This window comes from Canis aureus, chromosome 10 (genome assembly GCF_053574225.1).
Source record: "Canis aureus isolate CA01 chromosome 10, VMU_Caureus_v.1.0, whole genome shotgun sequence".
Classification (NCBI taxonomy): domain Eukaryota; kingdom Metazoa; phylum Chordata; class Mammalia; order Carnivora; family Canidae; genus Canis; species Canis aureus.
The window spans coordinates 64,162,358-64,179,605 of NC_135620.1; the positions used below are offsets into that span (position 1 = coordinate 64,162,358).

Here is a 17,248-nt window from a genome sequence, read left to right on the forward strand (position 1 = left end):
TCCCTCCCGAGTGAGTGAAGTAACTTGCCCAAGTTTCTAAGGCAAACCCCCAGGAAAGCAGATCTTCCTTCTCCCACATCACTTAGATTTTAAGACCTCCTTAGTTTCCTACAACCCTGGTTAAAAGAGAAATCTCTGTCACACACATCTACAGAAACCCTGTGGGAATACAACACTAAGAACATACTCGGAGTAAAGTTAGGCTCAAAGGGATATGCCAAGTCACCAATACCATGGTTTTTCAATGGACCAACATTTATGAGAGCATCATATCCATTTTCAAGTAAATCTTGGACTGTCTGTCTTCTGATTATGGTCAAAATATCTGAAACTCAAATGTAATGTTTTGCTCTGGTTTGGGAGCAGCAGAAACCAAAGTTCTCCAGCAACCCTGGTAAGTAAGAGTCATGATGTGCCTGAAAATAAGAGAGGCAGGCCATAAACATCAACACCACCAAAGCCCTGCAACCTATTTTCATGATAGTAAGTAATCATTATTTTCTTTATTCACCAGGAGGGATCTGTGATTCGTGAGCAAAGGAGAATTGTAGGATGCTTCCGTATCTGGGAATTCACACAGAGAACTTAGACCTCTCCTGTTACTTAGACCAAATAACTGAATTCAGTATTCCTACCAATCGACTTGCAAGGTTAGGTCTGCACACTGGTTGGGGCTGGAAAGTCCCTCTTAAGTACTCTGTTTATTGGAGTGCTACCCATCTCCTAGAGCCATTTCACATCTCACCCTTTCCAGAGAGATCTTCCCGATTATCCCAGCCCACACTCATATTATCCTTTTCAGCGGTCCTTACAGCACTTTTATTAGGACATAACTCGACAACACTTGCTTACATATTGCTTAATAGATCTTACTCACTGCTTCATGAATCTTGTTTCCCTAACCAGATTATAAGTTATTCAAAGGCAAGAATCATGTTTCCCCTGCTGGTTCACACTGAGCACATGGCAGGTATTCAAAAATTGTTTGTTGATTGACCGATTAAAATGAGGAAACAGCCAGCCTCCCACCTGAATCCAGTCCAGCAGCATTCTGCTCAGAACAGAGTAAGCTTTCCTGCCTGAGGAACCCCTGCTGATGCTTCCCCAACTCTCCAAATGCCAACTCTCCTGCAGGAGCCCCAGTAACAGAAAAGTTCTGAGAACTCCTTATCAAACCAAATAGCATGGTACTTCTGTGGAGATGAGCAACTTGCAGAGACCTAGAAGGACATTCCTCCCCTCTTCTCCCAGTAGGAGGATTGTTTTAACACAAAGCGACATTTTGAATGGTTGTGAATATCATCCTACTGCCTCCTTCCTTGAAATCTAAGAAAGGCAGTGGAATTTCCCAGAGTGATAAGTGAAGAAGAACCTTAAACATCATTTGAGTCAAATTGTGGTCCACCTCACTGATGGAATACCAGACAGCCATCCAAAATAAGAAGATGCAAATATATGGATTCATGGAGAATGATGTCTAAAATATAACTTTCTATGGAAAATAAAACAAGTTATACATAAACATTGATTGCATTTCCGTGAAAATGTGTACATGAATGCACATATACATGCATACACGTATGGTATATATGCGTAGAAAATAAAAGGAAATATTATGAAAAAGAAAAAAACCACCTGTCAATCATGATTCTCTCTGGAAGTGGGATTTGGAAACTAGAAGAGTGAGAAATCTAGAACTTAACATTTTACTTCAGGCAGTTTGGTAATTTATCTTAGACTTTTGCAGTAAGCATTACTTGATTACTTAGGTCACTTTAGAGTCAGCATTTTTCAATCTTCCAAAAAGTCACCAGTTCAAGCCTTCAATAATGTGACCTCATCTGCCTCTCACCACTCTCCTGTGTGCTCTGGGTTCCCACCACCACCACCACCACCACCACCTCTATGCTCCTTCAACCAGTGCTCCATCCTCTCTCAGGAATGACCACCCCTCCCTCATTTCTCTGTTGAACCCTTACTTGTGCTTCAAGAGCCACCCAAAATCTCACCTCCTCCCTGATGCTCCCAGGAGGAATTGAGTGCTTGTACTTCTGTGCCCTCGTAGCACTTACACACATCTCTGCTAGAACACGTGCAAAACTATACTTTTAAAAATTACTTTTGTCTCCCCAGCTACAGTAAGCTCTAGGATCTTCCTGGATTTTCTACGTTTTTGGGTCCCTAGCACCGTGAGCAGTGCCTGGCACCCAGTAAGCACTTAGAGAAATGAAATGTTTAATGAATACAAAACCTGCAAATCTAAATTCTGAATACACAACCAAGTACTCCAAATGTCTAAACAATTTTGAGTGACAATCCAGTTGCTGGTAGTCTCAATAAAACATCTTTGCCTCCTAAGCCAAAAGATGAAACCCATGTTTGTTCCCTGTATTTTCCTCCAGATAATGATTTAATGTCATAATCTACTATAGGTCAGCCCAAGGCAACTCCTTTGATTGAATTAAAGAAATATAATCAAAATACAATGTCTTACATGACACATCACACAGACAATTCCAGGCAGACTTTTAGGAGAGGCTTCTTGAATCAGCTTAACATAAATTAGGGCATAGTTTCCATTAAGTCCGTATGTAACAAATTTTCTTTCCATGTTGATATTCAATAGTTGATCTGATTTGAATGCCCTCCATGTTCTCAGTTACATGTCACCTCTGAGAGCTTCATGACCACTTCAATTTCCACTAGTGTTTACCAGACAGAAAAATGGATTCCAGGAATCTCACCCCTGTCCTTGTACCTGACATAAATTAGTCTGGAATAAAAATAACAACTCCAATACTCTATAGAAACTATCCTAACATACCTTATATTAAGGTATCTAGTATAATAACCTTATATTAAGTTATCTGGTTGGCAGTCTGGGTTCAGTCTGTTGTCCCCTATTCTATAAGATTCTATACATAGTTCCACAGAAACCTTTGTTCTTGTCCTGAGGAATAAGCTAATGAATGGTATTTTAACAAATCGTTGAAATAAAAATTTGTCACACCAAACAAAAACCAAACCAACAATGACAATAACCAAATAATAGCTCCAAGAGGTAGGAATAATTAACCTTATCTTATTAAGGAGAACACTGACGACCAAACCAGTTAGATAATTTGTTTGAAGTCACACAGTTGCTAAGTGGCAGAGTGCAGAGGAGAGCCAAATCGTGTGACTCCATCCCCTTGGCTTTTCCCATTAAGCCATATGGCCTCCTCCTGAAAGATGTGTATACATCCAATTCCAAACCAGGGAACTTTCCTAGTCATTAAGACACCAAAAATGGAGGATTTAATTTTGTTATAGCAGCCACAGATTTTTCTCCTTTTTCTTAGTTTTGGTCTGCAACTAATCCATATGTTTATCTATTCATTAAACACTTAATGAGCACCTACAATTTACCTAAAGTTGTGCCAAGCACATGGAATGAATTCCAAGAGACAAATATGTGTTTCTGTGTCCCCAAGGTAAGTTCATGGATTGTTTAGTGATTAGAATTCCTTGATAAGTATGGCTATGTCTATCTCAACAACATATGGCTATGTCTATCTTTTTTTTGTAAAAAGAATAATTGCTAAGGATATCTGCAGTCAACATTTTTTGAGGACTTACTCTTTTCTAGGCATTGTTCTGAGACAAACTCAATTACTCCCTAAGTTTGGTGAGTTTTACTAATCACATTTTACAAATAAGGAAACTGAGGTTCAGATAAATGTGTTATCTAAAGTCAGAGAGCTAAGAAATGGCAAAGCCAAGATTAAAAACCAGACAGTGTTGGGGATCCCTGGGTGGCTCAGTGGTTTGGCACCTGCCTTTGGCCCAGGGCGCGATCCTGGAGTCCCGGAATCGAATCCCACGTCGGGCTCCTGACGTGGAGCCTGCTTCTCCCTCCTCCTGTGTCTCTGCCTCTCTCTCTCTCTGTCTATAATAAATAAATAAATCTTAAAAAAAAAAAAAAAGGCAGGGGTAGCACTCCTCAAAAAAAAAAAAAAAACAGTGTGAATATAGAACTTCACCGGTATTTTATAAAATCTCCCAATTTGATATATTGAACACTTACTCTTGGGTCGTCAAGATGAACAAGATGAACAAAAACTCCTGGCCTCCAGGAATTAATGAAAAAAGTAAACAAGTGGAGAGTATGATACAAAGTGATATAGATGGGGTGATTGGACTGTGTGTAGTGAGCTGTAGGAGCATAGGAAAGGGTGTCCTAATAGTATTTGCAACAGCCCATCTGCTATCCTCATATGGACATAGCCCAGGCATCTTCTGCTTCGTTCAGTGCCCAGAGACCCTGGTATTCCTATCTTAGAAATGTGCAAAAGCTTGGAAGACCACATGTAAATCTGGTCCTGATTGTTCCCCTAGTCTCCAGGGCAGAACAAGGAAAAGAAAAGTTTCCCTCTCTTTGTACCCCTCAGGTACCTTGATCACTGATCAGATGACAATTAGGGATCCCCATGACTCCAATATATGAATATACTCCAGTAAATAATCTGCCAGCCTTTTGTGTTAGACATGCAGATTGTTTTCAGTCATCTGCAATTATAAATAATGTTGGAGTGAACATTTTTATAGTTGCATTTTTGTACTCCTGGGTTTCCTAGAAAAGATCCTAGAACACAATTACTCATACAAAGCATATATTCTCTTTTTGAACTCTTGATCCACATGGGGGAGAAAAAGGCGATGATTTCCAAAAGAGTAGCAACAAATTACATCCCACTGATAATATTTGCAAGTGTTTATTCAATCACGCTTTCCATAGCATTATTATATGCTTTTAAAGTTCATCATTTTGTGAGGAAAAAAAATGTTAGCTATTATTTTAATTTTCATTTTTGGAATACTGGTGAGGTTGATTATGTTTGATAAGTGTATTAATCATGTGTATTAGTTGAGATCATGCATTAAACCTAGTAGATCTTCAATAAAAAGAGATTTTTGTTGTTGTAGTAATGAGTTTGAACAAAATTTGTTTCTGGCTATGTATATTGCTCCTTATAATTTTAAACTCAAAAAATAATAATAATAATTTTAAACTCACTTATTAAAAAAATAAATAAATAAATAAACTCACTTATTTTTCTTATTTCTCCATTGAAGTTTCAGTGGTTTCTTTTTAATGAGTTGTATGTGTGTGTGTATATATATATATATACATATATACACATATAGTGTGTGTATATACATATACTATTATATATATACACATATTAAGTATATTAAACCTTTGTTTTAAAGGAACATTCATGTTTTAAAGGATTGTTGTAACCTCCAGAGTAATTATATATAAAGGCATTATGCTTTACAAATATAATTCCATGTTTTAGTTTCATTGATGAAGAAATAGAAATTTAAAATTCAGTATGTGTTTTTTCTTTTTTTTTTTTTTTTTGGTAAAGTTTATATGCAGTGAAATACACAAATCTTAACTGTATCATTTGATTTCTTTTTTTCTTGAGAAAAAGAGGATGTGAGCAGGAACAGAAGGAGAGGGAGAGAGAGAATTTCACAGAAATTCTCTGATGATGCAGGGCCCAGTCTCAGGACCCCAAGATCATGACCTGAGCTGAAATCAAAAGTTAGAGGCTTAACTGACTGAGCCACCCAGGCACCTCTCATTTAATGAATTTTGACTAATGCATATATCTATGTAACATAAGCCCTTACTAAGATACAAAAGAGTGTCATCACTCTAGAAAGTTCTCTTATGCCCCTTCCCAGTCAGTTCTGCCTTTATCCCAATTTACCCTTCAGAGGAAACTTCTGTTCTGTTTTTTTCCAACCTAGATTGATTTAGTTGGTTCCAGAGCTTTATAAAAATGGAATCATGCAATATATGCTTTTTTTTTAAAGTCTGCTTTCTTTCACTTAGTATAGTGTTTTTGAGATTCACTAACATTGTTCTATGTATCAGTAGTTCCTCTTCAACAAATGGTATTGGGAAAACTGGACAGCTACAAACAAAAGAATAAAATGGAATCGTTTTCTTATGCCATTCACAAAAATAAACTCAAAGTGGATTAAGGACCTAAATGTGAGACCTGAAATCATAAAAATCCTAGAAAAAAGCTGAGGCAGTAATTTTAGCCATAGCAACATTCTTCTAGATATGTCTCCTGAGGCAAGGGAAACAAAAGCAAAAATAAACTATTGAGACTACATCAAAATAAAAATCTGCACAACGAAGGAAAACACTCAACAAAACTAAAAGATGATCTACTGAGTGAAAGAAGATATTTGCAAATGACATAGCTGATAAATGGTTAATATCCAAAATACATAAAGAACTTATACAGCTCAACACCAAAGAAACAAATAATCTAAAATAATCCAATTAAAAATAGGCAAAAGACAGGAACAGACATTTCTTCAAGAAAGATGTACAGTTGGCCAACAGACACATGAAACTGCTCAACAACACTCATCATCAGGGAAATGCAAATCAAGACCACAGTGAGATATCACCTCACACCTGGAAGAAGAATGGCTAAGATCAAAAACACAAGAAGCAGCAAGTGTTGGTGAGGAAGTGGAGAAAAAGAAACCCTTGTGCACTGTTCATGGGAATGCAAACTGGCACAGTCACTGTGGAAATAGTATGGAGGTTCCTCAAAAAATTAAAAATAGAATTAACATATGATCCAGTAATTCTGCTACTGGGGATTTACCCAAAGAAAATGAAAACACTCACTCAAAAAGATATATGCACCCCTATGTTTATTGCAGCATTATTTAAGATAGCCAAACTATGGAAGCAACCCAAGTATACATTGATAAATAAATGGAAAAAGATGTGGTATATATATATATATATATATATATATATATACACATACATATATACACATACATACATACACACACCATGGAATAGTACTCAGCCATTAAAAAATGAAATCTGAAATGAAAAAAGTGAAATATATATATGTATATATATATATACATATAAATATATATATATACATACACACACACATACACAACATGGAATATTACTCAGCCATAAAAAATGGAATCTTGCCCTTTGCAACAAGATGGATGGATCTATACAGTATAATACTAAGTGAAATGAGTCAGTCAGAGAAAGACAAATACCATATAATTTTACTCCATGTGGACTATAAGAAACAAAACAAAGAAAAAAAGAGACAAACCAAAAAACAGATTCTTAACTAAAGAGAACAAACTCATGGTTACCAGAGGGCAGGTGGGTAGGGGGAATGGGTAAAACCTGTAAAGGAGATCAAGAGTACATTTATCATGATGTGCACCGAGTAATATATAGAATCGTTGAATCATTGTATTGTACCCCTGAAAATATTATGACACTGGTAACTAGACTGAAATTAAACTTTTAAAAATTTCATTTCATTTAAAAAATAGTTTGTTCCTTCTTATCGCTGACTAGTTTATCCATTCATCTGTTGATGGATATTTGAGCTGTTTCCAGTTTTTTACTATTATGAATGAAGTTGTGATGCATATTCTTGTACTAGTAATTATGTGAACAGATGCTTTATTTATTTCGTCTTGGGTACCATACCTAGGATGGAACTGCTGAGTCATAGGGTTAGGTGTATATGTGTTTTTAATAAGAAACCTCCAGATCTTCTTCCATAGTGGTTATACTCCCCTCCCTTTTTTAACAACACAAGAAAATATCCACAACATATTACGACATTGTTTAAAAATGGCAATATAACTCTGTTATGTATCATATATGTTTATAGGGGAAAAAATGGAGGTCAATCTCTCAAAAGTTAATAGAGACATTTGCATGACGGCTTGCAAGTGATTTTCACTTTTTTTCTTTGTATTTTTCTGATTTTTTCTAATTTGCAGCATCATGTATGTACCAGTTTAAGACAATATTAATTTTTCTTTTTTTAAAAAAAGGGAAAAGAAATATCCATAAACCACCTAATCAAAATACTCTCCTCTATTTATAAAGGTCAAGAGAGACAGAGAATTAATCATGAACCCAGTTGCCCAGAGGAGAAAATAATCTGTTTGTGGCACTCTGAAAAAAGCAAGAAGTTATACGGTAAGATCCACCCACAACTCACAAAACTATTCATTTGTGCAGCTCTTTTCTTGAATTCTTAAGTCTGTGGTTAGGTAGAAGGACTTCCTTCGTCTGCCCCTATTTATTTTCCATGTTTGCAAAGCACTTTGTAACATTACCTTGTTACATTCACATTGGGTTCCAAAGCTTTTTGTCTAGACCATAGGCACTAGACATTGTGTCCTATCACTTGGAGGCAAGAATATAGTTGTTCAATGTGTTTATAGAAAGATGGTATCACATGGAAAGTGCATTTGACATGGTGGCCATGTCTAAACACAATCATGTCATTAATACCGATAATGGGGAAATTTAAGATACACTAGGATGTTTTGCAAAGCATGAAAAAAATCCCCAATTACACATTGCATTGGAATACTACCCCCACCACAGGCACACAGGAACTACTTAAACTTGAGCAACTACTTGAAAGCCATTTTCAATATGATTCTTATTTACCTCCCAACAGAAACTCAAATTACAAGGAGTAACTTTTCTTTCAACCAGCAGAATCCAAAAAACTTAAGCAGAATAAATAGCATTTATCAAATAAAAAGAAGAACTCCCACTTCTAGAATACTTATTTTATGCATCAGGTCTTCAGAAGGGAGTTAATGCATATCTTATTTATTCTTTTTCTCTAATTCCTGTAGAGTTAACATGCAGTGTTAGTTTCCAGTGTACAATCTAATAACTCAACAATCCTATACTGTGCTCATCATGATAGGGTCATTATGATAGTGTCCTCTTAATTCCCTACATCTACTATTTCATTTATAGAAACAAAAACTCTGTAGAGGACAAAGCCATCACACGGAATCATCATTTGCCCCAGTCCACATACCCAGTAAGAGGCCAAGTTAGGATCTGAGTTCAGGTCTAGGCAGTCCAATTTCACAAGACAGATGCAACTGAGTTCCAATCGTGCGATTTTAGAACCTAAGCACCTTAAAAGCTTAGGTTGCAGACTGCAGAAGCAACATCCTTGGGGGATGATCTGGAATGAAACATCAACTAATTACTAGATCACAAAGATGTTCTACTTCTAAGTGTAATGCTGTAAAATCAGAAAATTGTTAAACAGAAATAATGTGATAATAAGAATGCTGACTAGAAAGAAAGAAAGAAAGAAAGAAAGAAAGAGAAAGAAGAAAGAAAGAAAGAAAGAAAGAAAGAAAGAAAGAAAGAAAGAAAGAAGAAAGAAAGAAAGAAAGAAAGAAAGAAAGAAAGAAAGAAAGAAAGAAAGAAAGAAAGAAAAGAGAAGAGAAGAGAAAAGGAAAGGAAAGGAAAGGGAAAAAAAAAAAAAAAAAGAGGCTGACACTGGAACCAGAATCCTAGCTTTGCTTCTTGCTAACAATATGTCCCTGGACAAATTGTGTAACCTCTCTGGGGCTTAGTTTCTTCGTTAATAAAAATGGGAATGATAATTGCAGCTACTTCATATAGTTGCCTGGTGAAGATTAAGGGAGTAAATCCATGTAAATGAGTGAATCCATGCTTAAAACCATGCCCAACACATAATAAGCACTGCGAACCAAGGTAAGCTGCTGCTGTTGTTATTACGGTGTTTCCGTAGTACGTGTCACTCACTTGTTCAGAGCAGAGTGATTCAGTCAGGATAATTAAGGAAAAATATGCTTGAATTGGTGAAAAATGTAGATTAAAAATACTTATAATAATCCTTTATGTTACTTTCAAAAAGATATGGGTATTTAAATTAAAGTAACAAAAGTAAACCGAAAGGCCTAAAATGTCTTAATGCAGAAAGTTTCCTAGGGACCTACTTCAAAAAATAGGTAACAGTTTGCTTATAAATGCATATGTCCTTTGAAAAGTGTCTTCTCTTAAATGGTATAAATATTCCATTACACCAGAGTATTTGCTTGGCTAACAATCACTTTCCCTACGAACAGCAATTTTATAGATTAAAAAAGGCATTGAGAAGCATCTTTAAAGTAATTGACGCCAATCTTACTCCTACCAGGAAACTCAAACTACGCAGCACTTGGTGTGTCACATGCATTCCATGAGAAAACTTGTACTCTCATTTCAGTCCAGTCCATCTTTGGAAAGCGCTTCCTTAAAATGGACTGAACTCTCTCTTCGTAGAACATGCACTCTGTGTCACTGCTCCTTGGAGTTACACTGAGACCACATCATTCCTCTTCTTGCTGATGGCAGTTTGAGAATCGGAAGATAGCTGCTGTATCTTTCTCTGAAGTCTTCTCCCTGCAAGAGTATCCTAAGTTCTGTGACAGTTTTTCACTGTCATGTCGTTAGATGCATTTTCCACCTTGATTGATTTTTTTCTGGACTTCCTCTTGTTTGACCTTTTCCCTCCTATGTTGGGATTACCAGAACTGAGCATGATGCTCCAGATATAATCTGGTCAGAGCAGAATAATGAGTAAGATATTGCCTTGCTTGTTTTGGACCCAAGATTAATTTTGATGTTTTAGTAGACATTAACGCTCTTGACTTAATACCAAGGCTAGCATTTGCTCCCCCCTCTTTGGGGGTGAGGGAGGGAGTCAGGGAGAGGACTGCATTAGTCAGGGTTCTCCAGGGGAAAAAAGAGAAAGAGAGAGAGAGAGATTTACTATAAGGAATTAGCTCATGCTATTATAGAGGCTGAGAGAACCAGATTCAACAGAGCTACTGGTAAAGTCCAGTGCAGGTCCAAAAGCCTAAGAACCAGGAGAGGCATTGGTGTAAGATCCATTCTGAGTCTGAGTCCCTACACAGGAGACTGATATCCCAGCTCAAAGACAGTCAAGTGGAGAGAGAAAATTCCTTCTTATTCTGCCTTTTGTTCTCTTCAGGCCTTCAACAGATTAGATGAGGCCCACCTACATGGAGGCTAGCAACCTGCAATATTTAGTCTTTGATTCAAATGTTAATCCCAACCAGAAGCACCCTCACAGATACACCTAGAAATGGTGTTTAACCAAATATCTGACTGTCCTCTGGCCCAGTCAAGTTGACACATAAAATTAACCATCACAGAGTGCTGGGTGCTATGTCAGTCATATCTTTCCTATCTTCTACCTTCAATATTTTTCCCAGCACTTTACATCTATCCCTATCACATTTCTTCCAATATTTTCCCGATAATTTCAGATTTGGGGAATCTCAGATACTGATTCCCTTATCATTGTATTGGATACCACTTCCCAACTGCCATGTGAAATATCACTCAACAAGTCTTCTTTTATTTTTTTTTAAGATTTTATTTATTTATTCTTGAGAAACAAAGAGAGAAGGGCAGAGACACAGACAGAGGGAGAAGCAGGCTCCATGCAGGAAGCCCGATCCCAGGTCCCCAGGACCACACCCTGGGCTGAAGGCAGGCTCTAAACTGCTGAGCCACCCAGGCTGCCCAACAAGTCTTCTTTTAATATAAAATACTAAACTGGAAACTACTAAGAAAAGCATCATATGGAGTTCCAGGTTTCCATATATCCAGTAATGACACTTTCTGGATGCTCATTGATTAGTTACTATCTAGTTTAATTATAGTGTCTGTTGCTATCATCTTCATAAATTATGAAGTTGAAGATGAAATTATGCCTATCCCCCCTTCCACCCATAGGACTCTATAGTCTTCAGGGAAGTACAGACACCTCTCTTGTTAGCCAGTTTTGAAAAAAAAAAAAAAAATCCAGCATGTCTAGGTCTCAGTGGGCCCATTCTGGGCCCAAAGGTTCATAATTTCTTTTATGAACTATATGAGACTTCTCCCTGGGAACAAACTTTTAAGATTATAATTAATAGCATTTGCCCTCTTTTCCATAAACATTTATCCGCTTCCTAATCAATTGTATGTGGATTAACTAATTCATCATTTATCCCCACACACACACACAGCTAAATCATATGGTATAGTAGAACCTTGATCATTGATCAAAGGATAACACTACTCATGTCTTTAGACTTCTCCATTCACAGTTTCAGACTTGAAATTCCTTGGGTACTGAATCAATCATCTAATATATTTGATATTACTCCCCAAACTGGAAAAAAAAAAAAAAAAGATAAGGGGGAGGAAAAGAGGTTTCACATGCCTGAGGGCAAAGAAATTAATTAAATAAGCTTGATTTTCTTCATGGACAAGGTCTACAGTTCAGGAGGCTTCATCTAAGATGGAGTTCAAAACACTTGCCTGGGGATGTTTTAAGTTTACCCCTCCTGCTCTGTGATCCCATCATGATGGACTTAAGCCTCACTAATATTCCTATGTTTTATTCTGATTTTTCAAGATAGGAAGATTTGAAAGATATACTGCATCAATAAATTAGGAAACCGAGTTTCACAAACACATAAAATTTCTTCCATCAGGAGGTTTCTGAAACTGTTACACATAAAAAATGCAGAGCAAGAAGGAGCTCCAGAATATGGTTGTAACCACAGATTTATGTGCAGAAGCAACTTGCCTTTTGAGACCCTCTGGCCAGCTCACTTGCCTGTAATTCTCTTCTTATTTTGGGACCGATCCCAAAACTCCCTAACTTTCCTGTCTTTGCTTGGTTAAAGGTTCTTGGAACCCTGGCCCATTACCTTCATTTCCTGGTTAGTTGATTCTCTGGCTGATGACATATGCTTCCCTAAATTGGCTTTTCTCATCCAATCTTTGGTAGCCATCTTCCACCTTGACGGAAAGCATTTCCTCTCCTGGTTCAGAACTCTCAATAATGCTCCCTCCTGGCAAATGAATGTCAGCAATGACTGTCCTACTGCCCCCTGCTGATAGCTCCCACACTTATTAATCCATCCCACCTTTTAAGCCCTCATTCTACAAACAAATTGACCAAAGTCAAGTTGGTTTAAATAAAAAATGAGAATTACAGTAAAACTCAGCCTCGGTCTGATCCCAGCCCATTGAATCTATCAGGATGTGCTACAACAGAACTGACTGGGTGATGATTTAGAATAACTATGTTGACTAAATGTCAAGACTCTGGAATAAATCCCAGTTCTGTTCTCTGAGTCCTTGGCAAGCCATGTCTCCTCTCCAAGCCTCAGTTTTATAATCTGTATAAAAAAGATGGTTTGAGCAGAAAGTCCCCAAGGTCCCCTTTAGCTCTCAAGTTCTGTGGATCTATGGATCTATTGTAAAGTTGCCCATTATTAACTCATCACATTTGTGTCATAGCCTGACCCAGCTATAAGCAGTATAATCACCACTTTGGAGGCAATGAAAGAATGGCAATTCTTAAAGAAATCAAACCAACTTTCCTTTTTTCTTCTCTCTATGTTTCCTGTTTGTTATTCCAGTTTCCCAAATCTTCGTGTATTATAGTAAAGGAGATACTCCTTTCTAGTCTGAATGGCAGTGAGGAGCGCTGAAAATGTTGACAACACCTGTCCTCAATTGATCCAGTACAAATTTGCAGATGCAAGAGCTTCAGATAGTCATCCCAATTTCTGGGTGTTTGTCCAAACCAAACCTCTGAGTCCTTGGACTCAGGCCCTTCTTTTAAGAAGGATTAAATTGAGACTTGCACTTTCATTCTGTCTCAAAAGATCTCAGAAACTTTTGGGTAAAGCTAACCCATAAATGCAAATAGACATGCTCTCACACACAATACCTATATGTACAGATGTCCATATGTCCCAGCAGCTATAGGTACTGCACCATGGCATCCTGCACTCTTCTACAACATCAGGAGGAGGACATTTTTCTAGAAGATGAGAATGTCAATTTAAAGGCAGCTAAAAGGATGAGGTCTCCAGGAGGCTGCCATTTCCAATGATGGTCTTAGCTGGAGTTGCCCACTGTGTGGTTCTGCCAATGATCTGATCACAAAGAGCTGTCTTTATTTACACGCTGTGTCTGAATGGTGGAGACAGTATGGCAAAGTTTTGGAAAAGGAGTTTGATTGCCACATATCTTTAAATGCTAACTGCTTTAAACCATTTTTTTCTGTATATCATGCTATATTTATGAGACAATAAAGGGGTAGGAGTCCAATGAAATGAAAATGAGGAGAGGATTAAACAAGAGAACAGTCGGTAGCTCTGGCCTTGGTGAGACTAAAAATATTTCAAATTCTCAATTCTATTGTGCTCTGAAACTACCAGTTCATTTTCCATGAGTTTCCATTTAGTATATGATGTAACCCAAAGTCTAAACAATATGTTGATTCTATCTCTATTTCTACATTCATTCTTTCAGTAAATATGCTTATCGACAGTGAATTCTGTACAAGACATTAGGCGAAAGCATCGTAGAAAGGATATATGAAGCATAGCTTTGTCCTTTACCATCTAATTGTCTTACGAGGAGATAAAATAGAGATGCATAGGACTGTAATTTAATCAATCTGCATTGATTATTAAAAGAATTAAAGAAGAGGTATGTATTTATTTTAATATTTTCTTTATTTATTCATGAGAGACACACAGAGAGAGGCAGAGACACAGGCAGAGGGAGAATCAGGCTCCCAGTGGGGAGCCTAATGTGGGACTTGATCCCAGGATCCCGGCATCATGACCAGAGCCAAAGGCAGATGCTCAACCACTGAGCCACCCAGGTGTCCCTAAAGAAGAAGTATTTAAAAAGTACACAATAGGATAAAAAGGAACAGAATCCCAGGAAGACAGTCATATGAGCATAGACTTGGAGGCAAAAAGTACAAAGCTATTATAGGGCATGACTGAGTCAGTGTGCTTGGACATTAGAGGAAGGGAAGGGAAGAGTCTTGGAAAGATATGAGTAGATTGGGGCAGGTTATGAATGACTTTACATCTCACACTGGCAAGTCTGGCTTTCATTTACTAGAAATGGGGAGTCAGTGATGATTTGGAGCAGGGAGCGATACAAGCAGAGTGTTGCTTTCAGAACACTGTCCTCAAAAATGGGTGCAGGGCGGGACTCATTGAAGTCAAGAGAGCTTGGGGCCATGATGCTCAGTCACAAGGCTCTCAGTCGACTCAGTGCAAGCTAATAGTGACCTCACCTAGGTAAGTAGAGATTAGAAGACAAAAAAATTAAAACTATAAGAACAAATATGGAAAAGCAAGACTCCATATATGTGGGCTAAGTAAGGAGATATAGAAGACTCTGAAATTTTAGAATAGAATAACAATGGCTCCACCGAGAGACAGCCAGTATATGAGGAATGATGTCAAACTCAGTTTTAAACATTTAAAGAGTAAGAAAATGTTTCAAACTCTGCCTGTGAGAAATCTCCCTTTTCAAAGTTAGACTTGAACTGTGAAGTAGTAAAGTCTAATGATACCTTCTCGTAGTTTATAAAGTCACTTTAAAGTACAAACAAGAAGGAAAACAAGAGCATTTCATGTCTTCTTTGTCTAATCTCCAATAAAACTGATTATTCAACATCCATTTACTTCTGTTGCCTTATCCACATTGCTGACAATAATCAAAACAGAGCACAGAATGGGTCAATGAAGCATATTCCATCCTTGCTTCCACAAGACTGCAAGTAATAGCTTGAGAATAACCAACAATTGGAGAAAATGAATCCAGTCTGGATTGAGAAGTCATTAGCATCAAGCCCAGAAAAAGGACTTTCTATTATCAATGATCATGGGAATAAATGACTCCCCAAGGAAAAGGTGTGTTCTCTTAATAGCTCACACGTTACACAGGTTAGTTTGATCAAGTCAAGCAGAGCTAGCAGGGATACAAATTACTGAGGTGGTGGCAAAACAAAGCTTCTTGGGAAAAGAAAATTCGAGGTGCAAAGGAGATTAGCTTTTTAAACAGATATATGGAGCCCCCTCTTGAAATATGTTTGCTTATGTTCTTATTCCATTCCAATGTCCAATTTTCTAAAGATGAGACATGGACAGGGGAGTGGACTGCCTCCGCTCTCTCACCTTGCCCTGTGATAGTCTTTGGGGCAGAGTCCATAACCCAAATGTCTGCTGGGAGAGAGAGGTGTTAGGACAAACCTATGGAGGACGAGAAGTCCTCCTCACTTTCTGACTACCTTTCAGCATATAGGGTTCTGTTAGGGTCAGAAGCATCCATTTCATCTCCTCTTTGGAGCCAGCTATAGAAGAGAATCTGCACTGGCAAACTGCAGCTCAAGCACACAGCCCTTATTTGGCTTCAGTGAAGTCATTTGTCCCATATCCTCTGATCACAACACATTGTGGGGGAAAACACAGCTCTTCACTCAAATGCTGTCAGCCAGTGATGATTCCAGAATAACCAACAGGGACCCAGAGGACAAGTGGAACCCCCACTTTTCATGGCTTTCTAACAACTTTCAGGGAGGTGTTCCTACAGCTTCAAAGGGTGACACATTTGAGCAAAGACTTGAGCCACTTCAAATTAATTAATATTCACGATGATTATTATTAACATCATAATCAGAGAACTGGCCACTCATTCTACTCATTCGATGCTGGTAAGAACACTGGTAACTAATTATATGACTCATGTCACACTTGTATCTCAGTGGATGGTAGAGAGTGCACTTCCACAGTCATTGCCAGCACTTACTCATCGATCAACATCTGAGTTCTCTGTTGATGCCATGTCCATCCACAGAGGAAGAAACTGAGGCTCAGAGAGGTTAAATGATTGGCTTAAGATCTCAAAGCTCGTAAGAGGCAGAACTAGGACTTTAACCTGAATCTTCTGAGTCTGAATCCCTTGGATTTTTCTCACTGTCCCACACAGTAATTAGAGGTCATGTGCATAAATTGGTACATGCACCAAATCTAAAATCCCACATAATCTCTAATTGTCTCAAATATGTAGTCAGCACTGGGCCAGTTCCATTGGGGGAAAAAGTCAGTAAGGCTGGTTTTTTTGGCAGGATGTAGTCAAAATGCCCAATTGACCCACTAAGTGGATCCATGTTGAGTGGATTTCTTGGCAGTGAGTCATTTATTTATTAATTCCATATACAACCAATATTTACTGAGTGTGTACTATGTTCTAGGCATAATACTAAAACTTTCACGTATTGTTTTCTTCCCTGTAACATAGGGTAAATAATTTATCCACGTCGTAGGTGTAATACACTTCTTTTTGCATTTATATCCTACTGTGCTGAATCCATTTTTGGACTAGTGAAACTCTCCTCATTTCTCCTCAGAAGAAAAAAAAATTGATGACATATTTCCGCCTGAGCACCACCCTCCTCATTTTTCAGATCTGTTCATCTCCATGACCCATTTATTCAGATTC

The 17,248-nt window shown here is 37.7% G+C and overlaps 1 long non-coding RNA gene across 2 annotated transcripts in view; it reads left to right on the forward strand.

The window, feature by feature from the left end:
* LOC144322597 (uncharacterized) overlaps positions 1-17,248 on the forward strand; it is a 144,301-nt gene that overhangs the window by 84,854 nt on the left and 42,199 nt on the right. The window contains exons 2-4 of one of the 2 annotated variants that reach the window (XR_013388245.1): positions 7,967-8,059; positions 14,255-14,434; positions 15,474-15,648. This is a non-coding gene — a long non-coding RNA (uncharacterized LOC144322597). Of the gene's footprint in view, positions 1-7,966; positions 8,060-14,254; positions 14,435-15,473; positions 15,649-17,248 lie in introns of those variants that run through there. The other variant, XR_013388246.1, reaches the window with a different exon arrangement.